At 37.6% G+C, this 25,701-nt stretch overlaps 1 pseudogene; it reads left to right on the top strand.

Annotated features, from left to right (window-relative positions):
- Positions 1-12,744: 12,744 nt before the first annotated feature.
- The window catches only part of LOC122746702, a 55,981-nt pseudogene continuing 43,024 nt past the window's right edge, over positions 12,745-25,701 (top strand).

The raw sequence follows: 25,701 nt of genomic DNA on the forward strand, positions 1-25,701 counted from the left end.
ACTAATTTAATCAAGTACAAAAGACCTATGAAGATGCTATACCTCCAGAGAAAGAACTGATATATAGAAGTATGCATAGTATGATTTATATATATGCACGTATATGTGTGTATGTTTAATTGTAGCATTCTCTAAGGTGGATTGGGGAGGGAAGGAGAAAAAGTAAGTGTATAGCAGAGAACAAAATAAAACTTAGAAGGTAGTACAGAAAAGCCAGGTAACTTTGAAAGTAATGTGTAGTATTTATTACATTTTTTTAAAAAAAGTAAACAGTTTGAAATGGAAATTCATGATTTTATATTTAATCTTCTATATTGTGCTGTGTACATGGAAATTATTTCTTTTTTGGTCTTTTTGTATTTAAGTTAAAAATGAATAAAAAATTTAAATAAAAAAATAAAAATAATGGAAACACAAGACTGCAATCAAATAATGAATAAGCATTAAGGAAGTATATTAAAATATAGGAATGGAGAGAAAATTGATATTTTTCACCATTTACTCTAGCCCTGAATTACTTCTTCATACATCTGCAGAGTACAATTGTCCAGTTTCATTTTATAGAAGAGAGAAATTCAGTAGCAAGTGGGAATTCCCCACCAGCATAGACTGGATTAGGAAAAAAAAAGTTTATTGGTGGGATTTTCCTGGGGAATTCCATTGTCTTTGGTGTTCCACTGGACATTTCCCCAAGTACATAGCATGAGGTTAGAACTAAAAATTCATTTCATTGTAACAATTTTCCACTGAGATAATTGTTATGTTCAGTGTATATGTGTTTTTAAAGACAATTTTTTCCCCAAAAGCTTAAGCCCCATACACTAAGTTAAATATTTAGTGAGAAATGTTATAATATTCATCAGTTGTTTAGAACATCATGAGAATTAGGCCAAAGCCCTATATTTAGTTTCCTTATTATCATATTGACTGGGGTAGGCACAAAATAGGGGTAGGATTGTTTGGTTTGAGGTAGCTTATTGTGTTTGACAAAGGGCCTGCTCAGGTTGCCATGTATTTTCATTAGTTAATCAAAATATTGGGGCATCTTTTTCAGAACAGAAAGACTTGGTCTGAGCCTAGAATATGGTTAGTTTTTTGATTTCCTGAGAGGAAAAGGGAAGGAAATAAGCATTTATTAAGCTTCTAATATGTGTCAGGCACTTTATGAATATTATCTTATTGGATCCTCATAACAACTCTGGGAGGTAGCTGCTATTATGATCCACGTTGTACAGTTGAGGAAACTGAGGCAGACAGAGGCTAAGTGACTTGCTCAGGGTCACATAGCTAGTAAGTGACAGAGGTCAGATGTGAACTCACCCAGTTACTTTATGCACCACCCAGCTGCATAAAAAGGGAAAAGCTTCCTTAAGGATTTTGGATACCCAAGGGAGCTCAAAGCCAACCAGTCTGCTCTTGCTACCTTTAGACTTTTCTGGTCTTAATAACTGCTCACATTCATCCATTATTTGAAGGTTTGTAAAGCACCTGATGTCCATCATCTTACTTAAACTTCACAACAACCCTGTCCAACCCTATCCAAAGAGGCTACTTGCTAAAATAGAGTAACCTCACTCTTATTTCTGTTATACTCTCCTTCCTCTGTGACCCTGTCACCCTCCAGGATAGGAATAGAGGTCTTGGCTATGTTGTAGGCCCATGTAATCTATAATTGCCAGAATTCATTTCATACTATCTGGTTTAGGGTTTCTACCCTTCTTATTATATGCATAACAATTATCAATCTAAACCTGGAAGGGACCTCCGAGCACATCTTGTCCACTTCCTTTATTTTACAGAAGACACAAAGGAGGTTAAGTGACTTGGCCCAGGGTCACAGAGGTACCTGCAAATGTTAGAGGTGTGTGATTTGAACCAGTGTACTCTGACTCCACAGTAAGTAATTTTCATATTTAATGACCATGGGGTTTGCTCTGGCAAATTTTATAATTGCAAGTGCCATCCGTCCTCACTCTGTGAATATAAATGAGTTAATATTGCTTGGCTATATATGTGTGTATGTATATATGCATATGAAAACATATATCTATATGCTATACAATATGCATAAGATATAATCACATGTATGTATACATGCATAGTAATAAATGCATATGGATATGTGTGACACACAGGCACACATATTATACTTATCTATATAGGTCACTAATTGAGACCTTTTTTCCTTGCTAGGATCTTTGAATGTCCAAAGTGTATTCTCTTTCTCCCCTAGCATTTTTGTAAGCATTCCTTTGTGGAATGCTAACAGGGAAAAGCCATAAGCAAGAACCCTGAATTCTCACTTGAATAGATGACCCAAAGCTATTTTCCTGGTTCTGGCTAGGAAATCATAAGATGGATCTTCTCAGAAAGATGATTGTCAAGGTTAGTTGACTATGCTTATGTATATCTATGTGATTTTTATTACTTATTGTTCATTTATTTATTTAGAATTTTCCTCAAGTTACATGTAAAAAAATAATTTTTTCCACAGTGATTTTTAAAACTTTGTGTTCCCAGTATCATCAACATTGAGTGTTGATCTACTGTGATAGACTATATTCTTCTCACCAATGCAATGGTACAGAAGAGTTCCAGGGAACTCATGATAGAAGAGGATCTCCAAATCCAAGAAAAAAAAAAGAACTGTGGAGTATAGATGCTGAATGAACCATACTATTTCTTTTGTTTTGGGTGCTGTTGTTTTTTCTATTTTGAGGTTTTTCATCATTGCTCTGATTCTTCTCTTATAACATGACTAATGCAGAAATAGGAATAATGTTATTATGTGTGTGTGTGTGCGTGTATATATATATATGTATATATATACATACATATATGTATATATATATATATATATATATATATATATAAAACCTATATCAGATTACTTGTTGTCTAGGGGAGGGGGGAGGGAGGGGAAGGAGGGAGAAAAATCTGAAATTGGAAAGCTTGTATAAACAAAAGTTGAGAACTATCTTTACATGTAATAGGCAAAAAAATTAATTAATTAATTAATTAATTTAAAAAACAACAACAACAACAAACTTTGTGTTCCAAATTTTCTTCCTCCCTCCCCACCCTAAGAAATCAAGCAATTTAATACAAGTTATACATGTGCAGTCATGCCAAACATCTCCACATTTGTCAGGTTGTGAAAGAAAACAGACACAATACCTTTAGAAAGAGGAACTAACAAAAAAATTATGCTTCAATCTGTATTCATATACCATCAGTTCTTTCTCTGTAGATGGACTGCATTTTTATAAGTCCTTCTGATAGCATCCTGCTCATCATTTCTTTCTTTTCTTTTTTTTTTTTTTAGTGAGGCAATTGGGGTTAAGTAAGTGTTTTTTTTTTTTACTGCCCCTCCTGCAATCTGCCCTCCCTTCCTTTAACTCTCCCCCACTTATCCCCTTCCCCTCCCACTTTCCCGCAGGCCAATATATATTACTATACTCACTTGAGTGTGTTATGTTATTCCCTCTTTGAGCCAATTCTGATGGGAGTAAGGCTCACTCACTCCCTTGTTCCCTCCCCATCTTCCCCTCCACTCCATAAGCTTTTTCGTTTTTATTTTATGTGAGCTACTTTACCCCATTCCACCTCTCCCTTTCCCTTTCTTCCAGTGCATTCCTCTTACCCCTTAACTTTATTTTAAAAATGTCATCATGGGCCAGCTGGGTGACACAGTGGACAGAGCACCAGCCCTGGACCTAGGAGGAACTGAGCCCAAATCCGGCCCCAGCCATAAGCTACCCCACCCTGTGTGTCCCACAATAAAAAGGATAAACAAAAAATAAATGCTTTACAGATATCATCCCCTCATATTCAATTCACACATGTGCCCTCTAAGTATATTCCTTTCAGCTGCCCTAATTCTAAGAAAGTTCTTATGAGTTAGAAGTATCATCTTCCCATGTAGGAATGTAAACAGTTTAACATTTTAACACCACTTTTTGGTGTTTTACCTTTTTATGATTCTCAAGGGTCTTACATTTCAAAGTGAAATTTTCTATTCAGTTCAGCTCTTTTCATCACAAATACCTGAAAGTCCTCTTTTTCATTGAAGTCCCATTCCCCCCTCCGCCCCCAAAAGATTATGCTCAGTTTTGCCAGGTAGGTGATTCTTAGTTGTAATCCCAGTTCCTTTGCCCTCCAGAAAATCATATTCCATGCATTCTCATCCTTTAATGTTGAAGCTGCTAGATCTTGGATTATCCTTACTGTGCCTCCACAGTACTTGAATTGTGTCTTTCTGGATGCTTGCAATATTTTCTCCTTGAGCTGGGAGCTCTGGAATCTGGCTATAATATTCCTGGAAGTTTTCATTTTGGGATCTCTTTCAGCAGGTGATTGGTGGATTCTTTCAATTTCTATTTTACCTTCTACTTCTAGAATATCAGGGCAATTTTCCCTGACAATTTCTTGGAAGATGATGTCCAAGCTCTTTTCTTGATCATGGTTTTCAGGTAGTCCAGTGATTTTCAAATTATCTCTCCTGGATCTATTTTCCAGGTTAGCTGTTTTTCTAAATTACCCCCTATCTTTTTTATTCATTTGGATTTGCTTTATTGTGTCTTGATTTCTCATAAAGTCATTAGCTTCTATTTGCTCAATCCTAATTCTTAAGCAATGATGTTCTTCAGAGAGCTTTTGTACCTCCTTTTCCATTTGGCCAATTTGTCTTTTCAGGCTGTTGACTTTTTTTCATGACTTTCCTGCATCACTCTCATTTCTCTTTCTATTTTTTCCTCTACCTCTCTTACTTTTCCTTCTACATCTCTTACTTTGTCTTCAAAGTCCCTTTTGAGTGCTTCCATGGCCTTCTTGGAAGCTTTGGATATAGGAGCTTTGACTTTGTTATTATCTTCTTCTGGGGGTGTATTTTGATCTACCTTGTCATTAAGAGACTTTTGATGGCCTGCTGCTTTCTCTGCCTACTCATCTTGCCAGGCTCTTTCTTGGCTTTTAACTCCTTTTTTTTCAGGGCAGTGAAGGAATGACTTGCCCAGGCTCACACAGCTAGTAAGTGTCAGGTGTCTAAGGCCAGATTTGAACTCAGGTTTTCCTGAGTTCAGGGCCAGTGCTCTATCCACTGGGCCACCTTTTTTTCTTTTTTCTTTTTTTTCCTTTTAACTCTTTAATGTAGAGCACTGCTTCCAGGATGCACTATCCCAAACTTCAGGGGGTCCTAGGTGGTACAATTTAATGAGAGGCTCATTTTCAGCCTGCCTGGCCTATAAGTAACCACAGGCCTGCTTGCTCTTTAACCCGGAAGCAGAAATCTGATTGAAATCTGATTCTCAGTGGTCTAAAAGCTTGGCATGCCTGTGCCCCTCCCCCACTGGGCCTCTGCCACTCAAGTCCACTTCCTGGGCAATGTGCTCTGCCTCTGCTCCTGTGGAGACCCTCACTATTTCCTCCCAGGAAACCACTGGACCCCCACAGTAGCCTGTGAGCCGAGATTCAGAAGAAGCTGCTGATGCTGAAGATTCTGAGGCTCTGGAGGCGTGTTCTACCTGGGGCTGAATCTGCATCGTGTGCTAAGCTCCTCTCTCACCCTGGTATAACAGACCTCTCCTGCAAAACTTCTAAGCTGTCTTTGACTGGAAAACAATCTCACTTTGTTCTTTTGTGGGTTCTGCTGCTCTAGGAATTGTCTTATGGCATTTTTTTGAGGTATGTGGATGGATCTGTTTGGAGCTCCCAGAATCACAGCCTTTCCTCTGCCATTTTGGCTCTACCCCCCCATTACTTATTGTTTACTTTTACTTTCACTCCTATAACAGGTGTCCCCTTGTCTCCCAAGTTATAAGTTCATAGGTAAGTGTTTATTTGACTGCAAATTACCCTACGATAGCTGGAATCATAGATAAGGACTACCATAACTCCTTGGTTAGCCAATCCTGAGGAAAACTGAAACATTCTAGTCCCTTGCTTTCATCTTTTCTCTTTAAACAATTACTGTGATCATAGATAGACCCCAAAGGACAAATCAAAGGCAAAGAGTTAGTAGATAAATACCTTGTTCCCCAACAGCGACAATTCTTGAGCCCTACCTAAAGGAGGGAGTATTTCTAACATATCAGCTTTTCCCATATATGAAAGGGAAATCTGGAAAACAATCTTTGGAGAAGGTGCCACAACATCACACCACCTGAATCTGAATGTAGATTTAGAAGACTGTGACACCCCTCTTCCCTGCCCCCCTTTCCCCAGCTCCTGTGGCCTATAAAGAAGTATCTTATAATAAATCTCTTTTGTACACCTGAATCTTGTGTATGGGCCTCCTCTTTTTCCTATCTCTAATGAAGATACCAGATTACCACATAATTGTTCATTTGGAGAGGCCTTGCTGCCTAATAGAAGAATTGAAATGGGTAAGAGAAACAGATCAAGTCTTGTTTTAAAACACCTTATTCTTACACAGAATCTTCATTCTAATTTCTGTTGAGTGGTCTTAATTGGTGGCACTTGGATCCTGATGGTGAAACAGTTGGCTTTGTATAGAAAGGTAACCTTGTCACTATGTGCATGCATCTTTTACCTCTTCAGCTGTCACAAATGTATGCCATTGATCATAAGGGTGTAGTGGAAGGAGTGTCAAATTTGGAGTAAGAAGGCCTGGGTTTGAACTCTACCCTGCTATTTACCACCTATGTGACATTGGGCAACCACGATACTTTGAAGCCCATGGGGTAGATGATGACTGCTCTGGTATTTCCTCTATGAAAAGAGTGGCTCAGACTTGACCTGTCAATTTCAATAAACATTTATTAAGTGATTACTATGCATAGAACCATATGCTAAGGGAGATGCAAAGTTTAGATAAGAAATAGTGCTTGCCTTCATGGAGCTTATAGACAAATGGTTGAATAAGACACAAATACAAATGCAACCATAATATGTACCATTGCCATCAGGTGAATTAGAAAATTATAACATCAGGTGCCACATGAGGTCCTTCTACCATAAATCTGAGCATCCTATTGGACAACTCGATAAGGGGCTATACTGATGTACTACAAACTAACCTGTTACTGAAAAAGGAACTTCATATATACATGGCAACACAGGATGTGGTACAGTCACATGGATTGAAATTGTTAATGTATATAGGTGGTACAGTGGATAGATCACTTGAAATCAGAAAAATTCATCTTTATGAGTTCAAATCTGGCCTCAGACACTAGTTGTGTGACTCTGGGAAAGTCACTTAACCCTCTTTGCCTCAGTTTCCTCTTATGTAAAGTGAGCTGGAGAAGGAAATGGCAAATAATTCTAGTATCTTTGTCAGGAAAACCCCCCAAATAAGGTCATGTGATGATTAAAAATATGAGAGACATAGTTTCTGGGTAATTTAATAATTCTATTAATAAAGCCCACTGGCTATTAATAAAAGGATAGTTATCTGGCCATCTATCTCAGACCAAAGACCCCTAGTGGCCGTGGGGTCATAGTTTATATGCCCTTTGAAGATGAGGTGTTCCTAAGGGCTGTCTAATCACCCCTCATTGGTTATTTGAATGGGAGGTGGGCTGTCTTGGGGTTTGTGGCATAGGTCACTCAAATCTTGGTCAAAGAGACATTAATGTCCATATCACCTATTTTAATAATTTGGAGAATCAATATTTTTCCAGGACCTGTCTGACCAAACACAACGAGTAGGAATATACCCATTAGCCTAAATTTAGATTTCTTTTACAGTGTGATTAAATGTTGGCCTGGGTAAATCTCTAAGAGAAATTTCTCACATAGTAGATTTCTGGATGAGGAAGTAGAAAAGGGGAAAAACCTTGGACTTAATACAATAAGTAGTTATTAAATATAAGAAAGAAATTTCTCACAGTCACAAAGAGTCAAACATAACTGAAATGATTCAATAACCACACAAAAACCCCAAACATTTCTAAGAGCCTAATTTACTCCTGGGAATGACTAGGTAAAATTCCTATGACTTTATAAATAATGCTAATTTTGTCACCTTTCAACACATTTGATGCTAAGTCCTTACTTAAGGCTTGATTTATTTTTGTTTTTGTCAGAAAAAAATCTTTTAAAAATATGTCTATTTTGATACTGATTTGTTTGGCTTAAAATAATAGCCGAATTATAATTATTTGGGGGTTCATGGCTTTTAAGTTAAGTAGCGAGGTGGGGGACAGGATCAGAAATAGCAGAATGGCATTGAGAGAGAACTGTGCTGGCCTGGCCAGCCTGATTGTTTTTGTTTTCAGTTTCATAGCACAAAAGGGCTGTCTTCCCTAGTAAGGAAGAGCTGAATTATGCAAACCTCTGAGGGGATAAGGATGCTGTTAGAGCCTCTGTAGCATCTTGATATCTGCTCAAAGATACAGCCCAGCCTAAGTATAGAGCCACTGAGGCATTGTGACACTCACAAGACAAAATATTCCACTAAGGTGTCACAAGAGGGGGGCCCCAGGAAGTAGGGAAGACCCTTCACATGATTCTTTTTGTTTACTCTGTCCTATAAAAAGTTGGCAGTTTCTTTGCTTCAGAGAGGTTGAGATATAGGATCTCTCCTCCTGGCCAGTTGTTCTATTGCAATAAACTGAATTCTACTTTTATCTAAATTATTTGTTGTATGAGTTTAATTCTTTAATTGAGGATATCCAAGAACTACACATGACAATAGAACTGTCAACTTTATGAGCTATTTGTTAAAGTTTTGTTTGACTCATGTTAATATGTGTGTGTGTATATATACATACACACATGTTTTATATATGTATAATAGATGGATTAAGGTTTGCAGAGCACTTTCACACTATCTCACTTGATTCTCACAATAGCCTCTTGAGGTTCTACCCTATTATTATTCCCATTTTACCAATGAGGAAATTGAGGCTCAGAGAGATTAAGTGACTTTATCCAGTGACTAGCTGACATAGGATTTTATTAAATAGTCATTAACATACTGATAGTCAACTCCATCCATTGGAGGGAGTCACCCACTGCCATTGAAACCACATGCCTGTTCACTTAGGAGATGTTTTAGCTCTGTGGTCTTAACATTCACCTTGATATTGGTACCCAGTTCATCTAGCACTTTTGCTTTTCACTATTTGCTATAGTCCATGTAAATATTCATTTTTCCTTCTCTTTACTACCCTGAATCTTTTGGGCAGACTGAATACACATACTGTAAGTACCCGGAGAAGAACCCAAGATTTCTCTTCCATCACCAAGACACTTGGCTACACTTCTTACCAACAATTACCCAGAATGCTATTGCAAGTCACCCTGCTCATCTACTTGCAACTTGTGACACAATTTCATGTGGACAATGAGATTTACTTCCAGTTTGTCCTTTCTTCTCCTTGCACTATAATCCTCTAGGGGAGACTGCCTTACAAACCATCTTAAGATAATAACATGCCTAGAGTCATGACTAGTAAGTGTCTGAGGTAGGATTCAAACTCAGGTCTTCCTGACTCCAAGTTCAGTGCCTTATCTACTGTGCCAGTCAGTTATCTTTACATGGTGGTGTGTTTTTTAAAATTATTGCTATTGTATTTTATAAATTAATTGCTATTTATATATTAATGGCTATTGTATCTGTTTTGGCAGTAAGCATTTATTATTAATTAATATCAACAAAGTATTGACCACATGTCTCTCTAACTTCTTATAGTCTCAGGCCTTCATACTTACATAGTCCTAAGAGGAAGAGTATGCACCAAGAGAAAGCATCTGAGCTAAGGGAGCAGGTCAAGGGAGTCAAAAGAGTGACCCACAAATGGTCAGTTATCCAATTGTTACATATAAAACTCAGATACAAGCAAAAAAATTAGAACCCTATTACTTATACTTAACATTATTTCAATCCCCCATCTGGAGGATGAGATTCCTACTAAGGAATTTCAGACTCCTATTTATAAGATGTACTCCAATACAAAATCAAAATCTTTTCATCACAAATGCCTGAAAGTCCCCTTTTTCATTGAAGTCCCATTCCCGCCCCCCCTTAAAGATTATACTCAGTTTTGCCAGGTAGGTGATTCTTCATTGTAATCCCAGTTCCTTTGCCCTCCAGAATATCATATTCCATGCCTTCTCATCCTTTAATGTAGAAGCTGCTAGATCTTGGATTATCCTGACTGTGCCTCCAGAGTACTTGAATTGTGTCTTTCTGAATGCTTGCAATATTTTCTCCTTGACCTGGGAGCTCTGGAATCTGGCTATAATATTCCTGGAAGTTTTCATTTTGGGATCTCTTTCAGCAGGTGATTGGTGGATTCTTTCAACTTCTATTTTACCTTCTGCTTCTAGGACATCAGGGCAATTTTCCCTGACAATTTCTTGGAAGATGATGTCCAAGCTCTTTTCTTGATCATGGTTTTCAGGTAGTTCAATGATTTTCAAATGATCTCTCCTGGATCTATTTTCCAGGTCAGCTGTTTTTTCAAAGAGATATTTCATATTGCACTCCATTTTTTCACTCATTTGGATTTGCTTTATTGTGTCTTGATTTCTCATAAAGTCATTAGCTTCAATTTGCTCAATTCTAATTCTTAAGCAATTATTTTCTTCAGAAAGCTTTTCTATTTGTCTTTTCAAGCTGTTGACTTTTTTTCATGACTTTCCTGCATCACTCTCATTTCTCTTTCCATTTTTTCCTCTACCTCTCTTACTTTTTCTTCAAAGTCTTTTTTGAGTGATTCCATGGCCTGAGACCAATTCATATTTTTCTTGGAAGGTTTGGATGTAGGAGCTTTGACTTTGTTATCTTCTTCTGAGGGTGTATTTTGTTTTTCTTTGACACCAAAGAAACTTTCTATGGTCCTCATTTTTTCTGTCTGTTCATATTCCTAGCCTATTTCTTGACTTTTAAGTCCTTCTGAAAGTGGGATACTACTTCCAGGGTGTACTCTCCCAAGCTTCAGGGTGTCCAAGGTGGTACAATTTGAGGAGAAGCACGTTCTGCCATTCCCTGGCCTGTGTTCTGGTCTGTAAATTACCTTAGGTCTGCTTGCTCTTTAACCTGGAACAGAAATCTGGTTCACTGTGGTTGCAAGCTTGGATGTGCCTGCACCCTTTCCCCACCTGGGCCATCACCACTCAAGACTGCTTTCTGGTTTTTGAGCACGGGTAACACTTTAGGGTTCTGCCACATTACCAGCAGAAACCCCTGGTATCTTCCCCCAGCCAACTGCTCAATCCCCTCACTGGTCCATGAGCTGAGTTCCAGAAGTAGCCACCACTGCCTCTAGCACGGCCTGCTTGGGGCTAGATCTGCATGGTGTGGCCACAGGGCTGGGTTCTACTCTCACTCCAATACAACATTTCTTTCCTGCTGACTTTCTAATCTCTTTGCCTGGAAAATTATCTTAACCCATCCTTTTGTAGGTTCTGCTGCTTCAGGAATTGTCTATGGCATTATTTGGAAGTATTTGGAGGGGATTGTGTGGGGAGTTCCTTGAAGTTACTGCCTTTCCTCTGTCATCTTGGCTTCATCCCACACAAAATCAAAATCATATAAAAGTTGCCAGATTAACTTCTAGTTGTAATAACCTCTAACAAAAGTGGATGTCTCTGTAAGGTATTTGCAAGAGTCCACAAGTTATGCTGATATACCCTTCTTTACTACAGAACTGAGACAATTGTGAGATTAACTAAGAAAAGGATGCATATCCTGGTTTTATCACTCTTTGCATCAATTATCCCCTTGATAATATGAGAAATTAAAGAATATAACATAGCTGGTAACAGATATCAAGGCCAAATCCAATATTGTGTTCATCTTATGACATCTGAGATGATTATAGGAAGTTACCACAAAAGAATAGGGAGTAAGGGAGGAGAAATCTTTCCCAAACTTAATGACAATTCCAGGCAAAAGTTACACAGACAGCCAAGTGTATTGAATTAGGCTCAAAGTCATTTGGTTGGGATATGTTTCCACTCCATGTATCATATTGGGGAAATTAAGTGAGGAGAATCTTACCTCAGCCCTTGTAAGAGTCATTCTCCCTCCTTTCCCCATGACAATCCACCACCTGTAATTCATGCATGTAAGACCTCTCAGGGTTGTTGGCACCATGGCTCATTGGCTCAGTAGTATTCCTCCATGATCATACCTGGAATCAGATTCAGAATAATATCGATTAATAGTCCCATAATGTCTTAAATAATAAGTTCCATTAATCAAAGCCTCATATGGATTCAACATAGAAGATAATAATGATAACAAAGAATGTGAATTTGCTTCTTGACTCAGGATATAGTTACAATATACAATAATTCCAAATAATACTACAAATATATAATTACCATAAAATAAATTAAATGACAAATGTGAATGATTAACATCATTATTCTTTACTACATGATTTCTATTGATATATTAATAATTACAATCACATTACCTCAAGAATCAATGTAATTTGTCCATGAATCCCTTATTTATACGCTAAACCTATACAATCATCAACATATTCTTTTTTTTTGTTTGTTTTGTTTTGGGTTTTTTTGGTGAGGCAATTGGGGTTAAGTGACCTGCCCAAAGTGACACAGCTAGTAAGTGTTAAGTGTCTGAGGCCAGATTTGAACTCAGGTCCTCCTGACTCCAGGTTCTCTATCCACTGTGCCACCTAGCTGCCCCCATCAACATATTCTTTATCCATAGTGTGTACTGCCAAAAGTTTTGTCTTTGATGGAAAATCAGAGTATATTCTAATATAATAGCTAAAGCACAATTTTAAAAGAATAATAATCCCCATGATAATAAAAGTCCATTTAACTAAAACTACCAACAGACCAGACCCCTGTAACCAGATAAACCGTGAAGAGTGTTCCCACCAAGAGCCCTTATCAGGTATCCCATCAGTTTCTTGCATAATTTGCTGAGTGTCATTCATAATTCTCTGAAGCTGATGGACATTTGTAACAATCTACCCATACCTATTAATACAGGAACAACAGGATTAGTTAATGAGAGTACAGGCTCCTCCTGAAGCTACAGTGAGAAGATCTAAAGCCAATCTATTCTGTAGGACTGTTTTTGCTAACAAGTCAATTTCTTCCTGGAGAAAGAAGAAAGCTTTACTTGTCTGAGCTACGGCTTTCAACCTCAGCAGAAACATTTCTAATTGAATCAATTACTGCCATCATACCAAATGTGGGTACGATAGCCCAAAAGAATATTTGGGAACATTTGAATTGGACATACAGAATCAGGTTTGCTCACTAGACTGATCTTGAAGTTTAAAGTCATATCATTTGTCTAAGGTCTTGCTGTCTTGTTCTACATTCCTGCAAAATATGCCCTTGTCTATTTTAGTAGTGACAAATTTGTGAAGGCTGATGGTGAGTTTTTGCCACTTGTACTAGATTTCTAGATATTTCCTGTAGGGAAGCTAAAATACTTTGGATTGTGTTGGTTTCCTCAGGGGTCATGGTGTTTAGCACATGGTCTTTGTTTTGTGCCTCTTTCTCCAACTTAAGTTTCTCCTCTATTTTACTCTCTATAATCTCTTCCATCTTTTCTTTCTCTTTTCCTTAAGTAAGTCTCTCTTGTACTTCCTTCTGTAAGGGGCTAAAATTCTAGCTAGTCTATCTAAAATACCTAATGAGTGGTCGCCAATAAATTATAAGCTTTAGCAAGAATTTAGACTTTTAAGCATTTATTATGGAAAATAAAAATTTGGTGAGAGAGAGAAAGGCCTAGGTTCATCTATCTATTAAAGGGAGAGCGCATTTCTAGCTCCACTCTCAACCAGAGTCCTGATGAAAGAGAGCGAGAGTGCCAGCCTCACCCCCTCTTCCTTGCACAAGCCAATGCCACTTCCTGACGCCAAAGAAAAGCCACATGTCTTGCCCTCAGGCACCTTCTCCTCATGGTGGAGCTTTCCTACAGTAAGTCTCCAGCAGGTGGCGTCATTCCAATTGTTACAGTTCTCTACTTTCTCTCTTCTCTCTCTCCCCCCTTATTCCCTTCATATACATATGATACAATTTCTTTTATTCTTTCTGTTCTCAAGTCATTCCACCTTGGACAATTTCAAAATACCTCCTTCTTTCTGGTAAAGATTGATTTACAAAATGACTACAAATGAAATGTGCATCTCTATGATTTGAGGGATCAAATCCAGTATATTGCTTGGCACTCTTACATAATCTGTCATGAAATCTGTGAGGTCTTTCATTAACTTCCTGAGTCATATCTAGAAATTTTTGCCAGTTATCAGTTATCTGTTTTGCTAGCTCATGATTTCATTGCTTTTTAATAATGTTTCTCTTGCTTCTTGTAAGTTATTAAGATGCTCAGGGATATTGGGGTCCCAGTTAGGATCTTCTAAAGGCCAGCAAAGATATTGTTTTGCCATTTTTTTCTCCAGTAGATTAAGGCAAACAGAGGTTAAGTGACTTACCCAGGGTCACACAGCTAGTAAATACCTGAAGTTGAATTTGAACTCAGGTCTTCCTGACTCCAGCCCAAGTTCTCTATCCACTGAACCACCTAGCTGCCATATGCTTAATAAATGCTTATTGGTTGTTCAGTTGATCCAGTTCAGCATCCCTTAGTCCCATTTTGCAGATGAGGAAACCACATTAGAGAAGTTTAGTAACTTTGCTGCATGAAACCTTTATGCAGATTTCCCTTTGGGGAAACTGATCAATCAGGCAATCAGCCCATTCATGGTAGAGAATCTAATTGGACCTGTGGCCAACTATTGAAAGCTACCAGACTCTTCTCCTGTTCCATCCTGTTTCCCATAAATCCCAGCTCTTGTTTGCATACCTAGGCCAATCTTTATTCATTACATCTACATGTCTCCCCAGTGATAATCAGTGATCACTAGAAATTTGTCAGAATGATAGAATTAGACTCTTAAAGGCATCATGGTCCCTTGAGATATTTTTTAGACTAGGAGAGTTGGGGACCTGAGGAAGGAACCTGGGGATCTCTCTGTAGCTCTCTGAAGTTTCTGGAGGCAATGTACTGTCAAATCAAAATCTCAGGCAATTGAGAGGCACCCAAAGGGAATGGATGATGTCAGAGCCACCTCAATCCACTGCTGCAGTGTATTAGTAAGGGAAGGTATGTTTCTTTGTTTGTGTGTGTGTGTGTGTGTGTGAGAGAGAGAGAGAGAGAGACAGATAAGGAGCTAGTTATATAAATAGGTCTGCCAACTCTGACACCTCAAATCTTATCTCTTTTATTCTCCTCCCAGTTGATGTTATTTTTTTTTTTGGGGGGGGGACTTAATTTCTACCTGCATAATGACTTTAATTTGCAAATTTGTCCCTGAGTACATTTGCCTTAATATTGTTTGTTTTTAGAAAAGAATCCTGTGAGGCCTCATTCAGAACTCAACTTTAATTAATCACCTTAGTTCCAATCTTTACTTTCCTTAACAACACAGTTTGGAAGCAGGAATGCCTCTGCCAGTCTCTGGGCTTTCATTTACCTTGTTTTTCATCAGCATCAACTCACCTCTTCAGCCAGTCAGCTGGACCCTGTGACATCTCAGAGAGAGATAAAGTTTATTTATTTGATAATGTTCACAAAAAGACTTTAAAAATGTTTTATATCATATGTACCCTCCTTCTCTAGGCCTTTAATTTTATGAAATTATCCTGTGACTTTTTTTATCTCATCTTTGAAGTTTGTCCTACTATTGGGGTATGAAATTTATCCAGTATCCACTTTTGCAAAGGGTTCATTTAGCCAAGCTATATTTATTGAATTCCCTGAGGATATACAATATGTATTTGTTGGTTTGGCTAAAAATGAAGGACAACCTTCTGTCCTCAAGAAATTTATAATCGAATAGGGAAATACAAACATGCAATCAACAGAAAGTCTTTATGTAAATCCAGCAATTATGAAAGTAGAAAAAAGGGAAGGGGCAGGTCAGAATTTACTCAAGTAGTTTGGGCAGTGTGATTAATTGAGTAAAACCTCCAGGAGCAAAAGAGCAAAGGAGAGAAAAAAGTTAACTGCAGGAAATTGGGAGGTTGAACACAACTTAGGCTGCTAGACTGAGTTAGAAAAATGAGGATATAGTTGCAACTGGGTTGGAGGAAATTAAATGCTGGTTGTCTGATTGGTTGGTCCAGGTAGGGTAGCTAGTTCCCTATTTCATTGCCTGTCTACTTATTGGCATAGCCTACATGGCCACCAAATGAACCAGTCTATATCTTCTTGCATTCTATGTTTGCTACTGTTTCCATGGGAGTCAGACTGAAGTCAGAGAAAGGCTCCAGAATGAATACTTGGGGGGAAGAGGTGATTAGAATGCAATTATGAAAAAAAAATAATACAATTATGGTTTCCCTTGAAGAGAGGACAGGATTTTGTTTAGGTTTGGTCTCCTTCCTTGAGGTTAGAGGATCCGTGGTTCAGTGATCTCTGCCCTCACAACTTATTAGCCATAGCCCTGGCTTAAGGGCTGTATACAGGGAAGCTACAATATTATGTGTTCTTAACTCCAAGTTCTTGGGAAGAGTTGGCTACTAACAAAGAAAACAAGGTAAGGAGAAACATTTGGTACCTAATAGAACTGAATCAAGATATTTTGGCTTTTGGTGGGAGAAATAGCATTTCTGGTAGGAGAAATGAAGAGAGGGTATAACTCTGGAGATCTGGAGAGGTGCTTTCTTTTTTAACATAGCTCTTTGCAGGAAAATTGTGTCTTTTATGTCCCAGGAGATCTCAGATCCTTGGAGAAAAGGGTGCCAACTGACAATGGGATCCTTGGGAAGGTAAAAATTCCCTGTTTATTCAGGGAGTATGGAATTGTTTATCTGTCAGATTTATGGGCAGGGGAAGAATTTAGGACCAGAGAAGATAATAGAGAATAAAATTAAATGTAAAATAGATCATTTTGATTATATAAAATTAAAAAGCTTTTGCACAAACAAAACTAAAGTAACCAAGATTACAAGGAAAGTAGAAAACTGGGAAAGAATTTTTGAAATAAATATCTCTGATAAAGGCCTCATTTCTCAAATATATAGAGAACTGCATCAAACTTATCAAAATACAAGTCATTCCCCACTTGATAAATGGTCAAAGGATATGAACAGGCAGTTTTCAGACAAAGAAATTGTGTTGTTTAAAATCTAAATTGTGGGTTCTAATCTGCCCCCAGTCTTGAGGGGAAGCTGGCTAAAATCATTGATAAATTCAGCAAGAATTTAGGCTTTTAAAGATTTATTAAAATATATATATATTATAAGTTAGTGAAGAGAGAGAGAGAGATTGAGAACAGATTCCTTATAGCATGGAAATCCTAGCTCAGATCTAATTCGGTATAGCCAGAGAGAAAAAAAGCAATTTCCTTTCCTAGCAGCCCACTTGAAAGCGCTCACCACCAAACAAATGTCCTGAACAACAAGGGGGACTCCTGTTCTCCCTCTCTCAACACGTACCTCTTCCTCACCAAAAAAAATGAGTTCTTCCCTCAGCAAGCATTCACTTCCTCATTACTCTCTCCCTCCCCCAAAGGGGAGGTCCTTCAAGCTGGTTGGTTGAGAGTGATCTCTTGTTGACGTCAGTAGTACACCAACATGTCACTCAGGGCCAGCCAGGTGTGGCCTCGATCCAATCCTCCTTAAGTCAGTACTTAGTCAGTTTCTTATTCTCAATTCAAACAATACTAAATCAATCAGGTGAGGCCCCTTGGAGTCTGCCAAATTCCATTATTTTATCACAAAATCAAAGCTATCTATAATCATATGAAAAAATGCTCTAGATCATTATTGATCAGGGAAATGCAAATTAAAACAAGTCTGAGGTATCACTCCACACCTATCAGAAAGGCAAATATAACAAAATGCAAAATATTGGATGTTGGAGGGGATGTGGGAAAGCTGGGACACTAATCCACTGTTGATGAAGTTGTGAAAAGATCTACCCATTCTGGATAGTAATTTGGATCTATGCTCAAAGGGCTATAGAACTGGGCATACCCTTTGATTGAGCAATACTACTTATAGGTTTATATCCCAAAGACATCTCCCCCAAAAGAAGAAGACTTATTAGTACAAAAATATTTATAGCAGCTATTTTTGTGGTGGCTAAAATTGGAAATCAAAGGAATACCCATCAATTGGGGAATGGCTAAACCAACTGTGGTATGTAATGGTGATGGAATATTATTGTTCTATAAGAAATGACAAGCAAGATAACTTCAGAAAGGCCTGGAAAGACATGTATGAAGGGATGTATTACGAAGTGAGCAGAACTAAGAGAACATTTTACACAGAGACAGCAGTATTGTTTAATGAAGAACTGTGAACGACTTGACTATTCTCAACAATACAATGATCCAAGACAATCCCAAAGGATTATTGATGAAACATACTATCCACCTCCAAAGAAAGAACTGATATTGATGGAACACAGACTGAAGCTTGCTATTTTTCACTCTTTCATTTTTTTCTTTTAATCAAGTTTGCTTGTACAAAAAGACAAATATGGTAATGTTTTACATAATCATACATGTATAACCCATATCTGATTGTTTGCTTCCTCAAGGAGGGGGGAGGGAGGAAAAGAGGGATAAAAATTGGAACCCAAAACGATAAATAAAAATGTTTATTATTTAATAAAATAAAATCAAATTCCCTGCTTTATTCTTTCTCTATGTATGCTTTACATGTGAATTTCTCTATAGGATCATAGTTCTAGCTTGAAGCAATCTTAAAGGTCATTTGGTTTAACTCATTCATTTTACAGCTGAGCACACTGGGGAGATTAACTAACTTCTGCAAGATAAAGAAGTATGCATGTGAACCCTGGTTCTCTGAATCTAGAACCAAATGCTTTTTCAGCTAGGGCTAAAGAAATCATCTGGAAGACTGGGAAATTTAGTTTGAACTAAAAATACAACCCCAAATAATCAGTGTAATGTATTATCTGCAATACATGTAAACTATTTTCAAGGAGAAATTTGTGTTAGGTATGATTTATTGGGTATATTCCTCCAAAATATACCCTTGTTAAGGTAGAAAGATTCCAAGTTCAGGGGCTCAAATTCTCTTTAAGCAGGAGTTTTTAACTTGGGGTAGATAGATTTTAGAGAATCTTGTGAACTTGGATGGAATCCATATCTATTTTCACTAACATTTAACTGAAACTTAGCATTTCCTTTAATTATGAATAAAAAAACCCTATTATTCTAAGGAGGGGTAATAGAGGCTTCACCTAATACAAAAAAAATCTGGGGAGCAGAATTCTCAACAGTCTTATGACAGTGCTAATATTTGAGTGGTACAAAACTTGAACAATTCCTCATGACGTGTTAATTTTTTTTTTTTAGTGAGACAATTGGGGTTAAGTGACTTGCCCAGGGTCACACAGCTAGTAAGTATTAAGTGTCTGAGGCCGGATTTGAACTCAGGTACTCCTGACTCCAGGGCCGGTGCTCTATCCACTGTGCCATCTAGCTGCCCCTATGACGTGTTAATTTTATTAATTTTTTTTTTTTTGCAGGGCAATGAGGGTTATGTGACTTCCCCAGGGTCACACAGCTAGCAAGTGTCAAGTGTCTGAGGCCGGATTTGAACTCAAGTCCTCCTGACTCCAGGGCTGGTGCTTTATCTACTGTGCTACCTAACTGCCCAATTTTATTAACTTTAACAAATTTTATTTCTAAAATATCATTTATTATTTATTTTTAACATTATTAAAAAAAATCTGTGTTCTTAATTCCCTCCCTCTAGCCCCTCCCCTGTCCATCCCCATCCCCTTCTCAAGCAATAGAATATCAATTATATATGTGAAGACACATAAAACAAATGTCCATATTAGCACTTCTATTGATTTTAAATTTAGTTGTTAAGGTATCCTTGTTCACATGCATATGTATCAACCTATAGTTTGAATAGTTGTATTGTTCAAGGCTCTTTCAAAACTTAACATGATTCTTACCCTCTGAGAGTTTGGGGATGGGGGTGGGAAGGACAATTGTTCTGGGTTTGGCAAAGGCTAGGTCAGGTGTTATTTACCTGTTCACCTTGTTCCCACATTGCTCACCTATGAGCTCTCAGTAAATACTTCTTTCCTGAGTAATTTGTTAAAGGCAAAGGAACCTGTTGGATGCAGCACTTTCATTCATACAATGTAGCATGTGTTCTAAAACTTCAGGCTAGCAAGTGAATTCATAAAATGTTTGCAGAATTACTGAACTGGCTTTTAGGAGCTAGACTGTGCCACAGTCCATACTTGTTCCCACCTTCTCAGTTCTTGCTGGGACTATTCTCAGGAATAATTCTTGGCATCCTAGGAAGAGCTTTTAACATCATAGTTATAAAGACAAAGTTACATCTTAGTAAAGGAATACTTTGCTGGGGTAAGAATATATGTGTGCATCTCTACCTACCTACCTATCTATCTATCTATCTATCTATCTATCTATCTATCTATCTATCTATCTATCTATCTATCTATCATCTGTCTATCTACACATATTTCTATCTAATCTATCTTTATATAAATAGACACACATGTATGTATTTCTATCTAAATGCATATATTTCTATTTATCTATATCTCTACATAAACATATATATTTCTACCTGTATCTCTCTATATAAACACATGTATATATTTTATCTGTCTCTCTATAAACATAGACACATGTGTAAACATACATATATGCATATTTTAATCTTTTTGTAATTAAAAAATTTTAATGGGAAAACTTTCAGTTTGCCTCAGATGTCCCTCAGTGGAAAGGATATTTTAGGTCACCTACCTTTACTCTGTTACTAGTTTTTCTTTTGATTATTCTGCTTTTGAGTAATATTATTCAAGAAAACATAGGTAATTAAAATGCAAAGAGGACTACAATTCAAATTTTAGCATTGTAATGTAATTGGAAAAATCATATACCTTCTTTGTTAGCTTCCTCATCAGTAAAATAAAAGGTTAGACTACATGAGCTCTGAGTTCCTTTCTAGCTCTAAATGTATGAGCCAACCATTCTATGAATTGCTCTTATTTGTTCCACCTTCACGACTTTGAATTAATTTTTTAAGTAAGAAACATTTTTATTTATAGTTTTGAATCCCAATTTTTATCCCTCCTTCCCTTCCTTCACTCCCCCCTCTCTGAGGCAGCAAGCAATCAGATATGGGTTATACATGTACAATTATGTAAAAACATTGCCATGAGTCAATTTGTACAAGAAAACTTGAATAAAAGAAAAAAATGAAAGAAAGTGAAAAATAGCATGCTTAGTCTGTTTTCAGTCAGTATCAGTTCTTTGGAGGTAGATAGTTTGTTTTATCAATAGTCCTTTGGGATTGTCTTGGATCATTGTATTGTTCAGAATACTGAAGTCACTCACATTTCGTCATCAAACAATATTGCTGTCTCTGTGCACAGTATTCTCTTGGTTCTGCTCACTTCACTATACATCAGCTTTGAATTAATTTGACTGTGCTAAATCATATTTTATGAAATTAAACGATAGAGTAGCTAGTTCCTTGGCAGACTGGTTTCTAGCTTCTTAAACTGTGGGTTGAAACCCCAAATGGGGTCATGTAACTGAATGTGGGGGTCACAAAAAATTTGGCAACAGTAAAAGGTTATGTGTACTTATTTTATATACCTATATATCCAGGGTCACATAAAATTTCTTGGGTGAAAAGGGGTCTCAAGTCGAAGAAATTTAAGGAGCCCTAGGCTAGTTGAAGGGCAGAGAAAATGCTTTATACTCCAGAAATGTATGAATGTGTATTTTACTACCAAGGTTCTGGTTTGTAATTTTGTTATGATGTGGTCTTTATTAGTAGAGGTGATATACATTTTCAAATTGACTAAATATTTGCCTTTACATGAAATTCTAATTTGGCTGAGTCATTGTGTCTATGAAGGGAGAATAATTCAAAATAAGGCTGGAAAAATGGATTGGAGCCAGTTGGATTACAGAGGGCCTTAAAGCACCTTGAGTAGTTTGTATTTTTGTCTAGAGGTAAATAGGGAGCTACTGAAGTTTGAGCAAAGGAGTGACTTTGTCAGTGCTTTAAGATTATTTTGGCATCTGTATAGAGAGGGTGAATTGCAGAAGAGAGATTAGAATGAAACCAATTAGGAGGCTACTGCAGTAGTGCAGTTGTAAAGTCCTGGGAGACTGTGTGACTTAAAAGAAAGGTTCAGATTTGAGAAGCATTGTGATGACATGAATCACTCAACTCATCCATTAGTAAGCATATATTAAGTCCTTACTATGAGTTATGTAGCGTGCTAAGTGCTGGGGATACAAAGAAAGGAAAAAAAAGGGGGCAGCTAGGTGGCGCAGTGGATAGAGCACTGGCCGTGGATTCAGGAGGACCTGAATTAAAATCCAGCCTCAGACACTTAACATTTACTAGCAGTGTGACCCTAGGCAAGTCACTTAACCCTAATTGCCTCACAAAAAACCAAAACAAAACAAAACAGAAAAACAACACCCCCCCCAAAAAAAAACAAAGAAAGGCAAAAAACAAATGTCCCCTGCCCCTAGAGAACTCACATTCTATTGGAAGAAACGATGCATACATTTATAGGTATTTACCAAATGAATACAGAGTAATTACTGGACTTGGGGGGAATGCATTAGCTACTAGAGAAATTAGGAAAGGCTTCATATGGAACTGAATCTTGAGGATACACATGCTCTCTGTTATTACTACCTGGACATTGCTCCCTACTCAGCCTTTATTCACTATGAAGTGCAAGGGGTGGGGAAAATAATGGGAAGAGTGGAACTGCTGCTATTGAGATCATGGTGATGAGGGAGAATGGAGTGAATTACTACATCTTACCTGGAATCAGAGGCCTTTCTATCACTGTACAACCCATTCAGTGGTAGTTCCTAGGACTGTGGTGGGGATTAGAATATAAGCTCCCTGTTGGTGAGGAATGTTTCATTTTTAGGTCTTACATCTGTAAGAACTAGCACAGTGCCTGGCTCAATGAATGTCTTCTGCTTGTTGAAGTGAATTGAGAGGAACCAAAGAATATGTGACTTCCCTAGTTACATACTCCCTATTGTTTTTATTGTTGTTTTTCAGTCATTTCCATTATGTCTGACTCTTTGAGACACTGGGGTACTTTACCTTTTCCTTCTCTATCTCATTTTACAGATGAAGAAACTGAGGCAAACAGGATTAAGTGACATAGCTAAGTGTCTGAGGTCAGATTTGAATTCAGGTCTTTCTGACTCCAGCCCTGGTACTCTATCCACTTCACCACCTAGCTGCCCTGCATACTTCCTAGATTAATAAATTCCTTGAGGGAAGGAACTGTTTAATTTTTGCTTTTGGATTGCCAGGACCTGGTTAAGATCAGTGATTTCACTGGTATAGAGAACTCTCTTTACCTATACAAACTAGCATCTTCTCTGCAACTTCGTCTTAGAAAGTTGCCTAGAACATTGAGAGGTTAAATGATTTACCCAGAATCACATAGTCAGTATATATCAAAGGTGAGAGCTGGACCCAAGTCTTCTTGATTCCCCATCTGCTATGCATGCTGCCTTTAACTGGTATATAGTAGGCACTTATAAGATGCTTCTTGATTGGTTGATAGACTATTGGCTTCTTTTCATCATGCAAACTTCCCAACCACCACTATCATTTTTTCCCTTTATGGCTAGTACTTAATGAATATTTATGGCATGATTGATACAGTGACAGAGGAGAGAAGAGTTGTCAACTCAACAGGGAGCTTCCAGGAGGATTATTTGGGAGGGATGTCTGTTATCCCAATCCCTCAGAGGAGCTTAGATCCCCATACTCATAACTGAGGTGAGAAAAAAGAGGCTGAAAGAGTCTAAATGATTTGCTTAGTATTGACAGCAAGTTAGTGGAAGAGTTTAGATTAGAAATTAGGTCTCCTGACTCATTCCAGTGCTCTTTCTACAATACCACACTATTCCTGGGAAAGGGTCTGAGTTAAGGAAATTTGGCTTATACATCTAATGTCAAGTCCTCAAGACCAATGGGACCATAATAGAATATTCATGCTATCTCACAGGTATGGCTGTGCAAAACACTTTGAAGAACACAAATGTATAACACATGACCTATGGCCCAAATGGGGGTCCTCTTTGACCCCAAGAAGGCAGCCTGTTTCAGGTTTTTAGCAATTAAAAAAAAACAACCTTATTAGCTGCCAGATATGAATTATCAAGCCCAAGGGGTCCAACCTACCTGTAACTATCATTGTGTTAGTTACTGCTTGTTACCAAGTATCAAGCTAGCAAACTTGGATCATTTAGTAATTGTAATTGAATATGAATGTGAAACTAAGTATATTTTTTTAGCCTGGACACAAATGTTTTTCTGATTTCATGGCCCATCATTAAGAAATGTGAATGCTCTACTATAGAGTACAGATTTAATTTTTAAAATTTTAGACATTCTCCCTGACATTCTTATGACTTCTACCAGGCAATCAGTGGCCTACTAGTTGGTCTTGTGGGTCCAGTGGACAAATTCTTTTTTTTTTCCTTTGCGGGGCAGTGAGGATTAAGTGACTTGCCCAGGGTCATACAGCTAGTATGTGTCAAGTGTCTGAGGTTGAATTTGAACTCAGGTCCTTCTGAATCCAGGGCTGCTGCTTTCTCCATTGTGCCACCTAACTGCCCCCATCAGTGGACAGATTCTTAAAGTCAATTCAACCAATGTTACTTTAAAAATAATAAACCTAGGTTTCTTGACCACCAGTTTGATGTCCTTTCTCTTAAAACATAAATTATTTACTAGGTGTAAATATAGAAATATTATATGAAACAAGATAACAAAACAATACAAATGGATACAAGTTAACTTTTTAAATAGCTCCTTTTTTTAAACCAAGTGATCAACCAATAAACAAATATATATTAAGAGCCAGCTATGTGCCAATCACTTTACTAGGCACAGGGCATATAAATACAAAGAATAAAATGATTCCCTCTTGCAAGGACATTTTATTCTATTGGGGAGACAAGGGCACATATACACACATATGAATGTACATATATGTTATATGTATACACTACCTATACATGTACATATAACATTTTAAGCACATGTGAAATAAACATCTGTGTATTTATATATAGAATAAATATAAAGAGAATAAATGTGATTAAATATAAACTAATTAAATAAAAGGTAGTTTGAGAGGATGTTATCAGTTGAGGAAATAATGAAAAACTTTATGTAGGAGGTAGTGCTTGAAGAGAGTCTTTAAAGAAGAGAGAGATTCCTGAGGAAGAGGAGTACCTTTCTCACATGGGGACAGCCACAACAAAGGCTTGGGAATAGGCTATGGAATGTTATAAGTGAGGAACAGAGAAGGCCAACTTGGCTTCGGAATGTAAGTAAAGGAATAATGTATATTTGGGCAAGGAAGACAGGTTGGGGCCAGCTTGTGAAAGGCTTTAAAAACTAAACAGAAGAGTTTATATTTGATTAAGTGGCACCACTAGAATTTATTGAATAAGGAAGTGGCTTCTTCATGTTTGCATGTTAGAAAAATTTGATGGCTCTTTGGTGACATTGTTGAGGATGGATTGGGGGCAGCTAGGTGGCACACTGGATAGAGCACTGACCCTGGAGTCAAGAGGACCTGAGTTCAAATCTCACCTCAAACACTTACTAGCTGTGTGACCCTGGGGAAGTAACTTAACCCCAATTGCCTTAAACATCCAGGGGCCATCTCCAGTTGTCCTTATGTATATCTTGCCGCTG

The sequence above is a fragment of the Dromiciops gliroides genome, chromosome 1 (assembly GCF_019393635.1).
Source record: "Dromiciops gliroides isolate mDroGli1 chromosome 1, mDroGli1.pri, whole genome shotgun sequence".
NCBI classification, from domain to species: domain Eukaryota; kingdom Metazoa; phylum Chordata; class Mammalia; order Microbiotheria; family Microbiotheriidae; genus Dromiciops; species Dromiciops gliroides.